This window comes from Chiloscyllium plagiosum, unplaced genomic scaffold (assembly GCF_037043375.1).
Source record: "Chiloscyllium plagiosum isolate Xiang-an unplaced genomic scaffold, Cpla_swu_hap1 HiC_scaffold_22, whole genome shotgun sequence".
Classification (NCBI taxonomy): Eukaryota; Metazoa; Chordata; class Chondrichthyes; order Orectolobiformes; family Hemiscylliidae; genus Chiloscyllium; species Chiloscyllium plagiosum.
In genome coordinates, this window is record NW_028270160.1 from 38355568 (window position 1) to 38359109 (window position 3542).

Consider the following 3542-nt stretch of genomic DNA (forward strand, 5'->3'; position numbering starts at 1 on the left):
GTTTGTTCTTGCATCTTTCAGCTGACAATTTGACTTTGAAATGAATTAAATTTTTAATTAATTTCAAAAGTCGTGCTCTGCTTCTGCTAAACTAATTGCTTAATGCCTTTTTTTTTTACTTTTCCTGTTTGTAACACCCTACAATATGAATAAAGTTCCATAATCTTCAGTCAGCTGCTGTCTCTAACATACTGGTTTAAAATCATATTTCCAAAAAGACTGACCTCATTAAACAAATAGAATAAACCCCAATGTCACAAGTTTAAAATAACCTGTTTTTTGAAATATTACACCTTTTATCATGCTTATTCCTGCTCATATCTAGAGTGCTGGTCTGAAAAAAAAATCTAACTCCATAGGTGTTAGCCTATGACCAGCTGTAGAGTCAGAAAGAAACGAAATGCGATTTTTTTTTTTTGTATGCCTCATGTTGACCTTGGACAAAATTTGACTATTAGAAGATCCACAAACATGTTTCTCTGTCCTGTTTCGAGTCTTCACTTCCTGGGGGCTCTTGTAATGTAGTAGTACGTCCCACTTGCTCAGAGGTGTGTAATGACATCTCCAAACAGATTGACTCGAAAGTATCCTCACTTCTAGGCCACAAATGTGACCAATACAATCAGAAGTTTCAAGATTCTCTCAATGTGATTCTTTCTGAGAGTATCTAAAATTCATCGGTATTGGTACCATGGTATGCATCTTGACCTCTGATAATTACTGGTTTCTTGGTCATTTATTTTGCCAAATCCATTTTAAGATATTTCATTTCTGTTAAGTGCCTGCAAATGCAAATTAACCATCACTATTTTCCACTCGCTTAACTCTTGTTCCCACAAATTTAATAACAGCCAGTTTAATTTGAGGTGTACCCAAATGTACAATCTCATAGCACAGACATAACAATAATCAATATGCAGCCAAAGATTCATCCATTACATATCATTCCAGACTTTGTCTATATTACACCAACAACTATAATGTGTTCCCCTGCAGTATGTTGTCATGTAATTTTCTGATCAGGCTTTCCTCGAATGAATCTATAAACAAGATCTACATCCAAACTTTTATTCTTAATACAGATACCAACAGCTTACAGCTTGTTTCTCTGTGCTATTATTAGTTAAATTGTAGCTGGCACTGATTTCTTCTGCAACTGAAATTTATAAATATATTTCTGCAGCAGAATCATTGAATAGCAATGAAAGGTGAACTTTTCAGTCCTCCAACCAGGACTACTTGTGGGTTATTAGCTATCTCTCCATTAATTTGGCATTCAAGTGAGGACAACACCACTTTATATTCCTCAGTTTCTCACTAAGTAAATTAAGACATATTAGGTCTTTGGAATCCTTTATTCACTGGCTTGTATTTTAAACTGACTAGACACAGATAGGATTTGCACAAGGAACCCTGCAAAATTCCCATTATAACTAACTCTGAAGGCATGCCAGGAAACTGAATTTTCCACTGGGCAATTCTTCCACGCCTGCAACACACCAAAAGTCTCCATTTAAATTAGAGATTTTAGAGGGTTCTGATGAAAGTTGGTAAACAATTTACTCAGGAAATGTTAGATTATTAAATACATCGTCTAACTCCTGAGTAACTACTAAACTGATCCCATACCTACCTCACACCCTAAATCTATCCTCCAATTCGCTGGCACCTCTCAGGAACCTAACATTCCCTTCCTCAATCCCCCACTGCTGGCTGGATAGATGTCCCCTATTCTGCACCACCTACCCACTGATCCCTGCTGCATCTGTCCTTTCATTTAGAGTATTTAAGATAGATAGATAGGATCTTGATTAGTAAGGGGAGAATGAAGTTGAGAAACATATCAGTCATAAATGAATGGCAGATCAGACTGCGGTCAAGGTAAGGGGTTTTGGGATTGAAGGTGATTTAATGGTTTGGAATAGAAATCGGCTAGCTGAAAGAAGGCAGAGGGTGTTGGTTGATGGGAAATGTTCATCCTGGAGCTCAGTTACCAGTGATGTGCTGCAAAGATCTGTTTTGCGGCCACTGCTGTTTGTCACTTTTATAAATGATCTGGAGGTGTGCGTGTAAGGATGGGTTAGTAAATTTGTAGATGATACTAAGATAGGCAGAGCTGCGAATACTGCCGAAGGATGTTATGGGTTACAGAGGGATATAGATATGATACAGAGCTGGGCTGAGAAGTGGCAAATGAAGTTTAATATAGAAAAGTGTGAAGTAGTTCACTTCAGAAGAGGTAACAGCAATGCAGAATACTGGGCTAATGGTAAAGTTCTTGGCAGTATGGCTGAACAGAGAGATCTCTGTGTCCAGGTGCATAAATCCCTGAATGTTGCCACCCAGGTTGAGAAGGTTGTTAAGAAGGCATATGGTGTGTTGGTGTTTATCAGTAGGGGGAATGAGTTTTGGAGCCATGACGTCATGCTTCAGTTGTACAAGACACTGTAGGCTGCACCTGCAGTATTGCATGCAGTTGTGGTCATCGCATTATAGGAAGGATGAGGAAGTTTTGGAAAGGGTTTGGAGGAAATTAACTGGGATGTTGCCTGGTATGCAAGGAAGGTCTTATGAGGAAAGGTTGAGGGAACTGAGACTGTTTTCATTGGAGAGAAGAAGGTTGAGGTGATTTAATCGAGACATATAAGATAATCAGAGGGTGAGATAGAGTGGGCAGTGAGAGCCTTTTTCCTTGGATGGTGAAGGCTAACATGAGGGGACATAGCTTTAAATTGATGGGTGATAGACTTAGGACAGATATTACTGGTAGTTTCTTTACTCAGAGGCTAACGTGCATGGAATGGCCTGCCTGTAACAGTAGTTGACATGCTGACGTTAAAGGCATTTAATTGGACATTGGACATACAAATGCATAATAATGGAACAGTGTAGGTTAGATGGGCATCAGATTATTTTCATAGATCAGTGCAACATCGAGGGCCAAAGGGCCTGTACTGCGCTGTAACGTTCTATGCTCCAATGACCTAATGCTACTTAGATATCTTATGGACTTACCCGTACTGCTACCCCTCCCAGCACCAGACCAATCTGCCAACAATCCCTCTGGTTGGACCGAACCTGAATATATTGTCCCTACCAGACCCAATCACCCATCCACAAGCTCAACCAACAGCACCCCGCCCCCTCCCTTACAGGACCCAGCCTCCACAGGACCCAATTTCTCCCACTTATTCTGGCCTGCTGTAAACACTGCATTTTTTGCCTTGCATCCTGGCATCCTATTCATCTGACACTCTACCCCCATTCATCTGGCACCCTATCTCTCCTGGCTGGCATTCTATCCTTGCCACTCTTACCCAGCGGGCACACAGCTAGAAAATGCTGCTGTTGTAACTATTGAATTACAGCTATTACAACTTCCAATCATTAATCAGGCTAAATGAGGAGAAAATAGGTTGCATTTATGTTGCACCTTTTGCAATAACATATCTGAAAGCATTTTATACCTGGTCATGTAGAGTGGAGTTTACTTTTGAGGTAGAGTCATTGTTGTAATATAGGAACTAAAGCAATCAATTTTG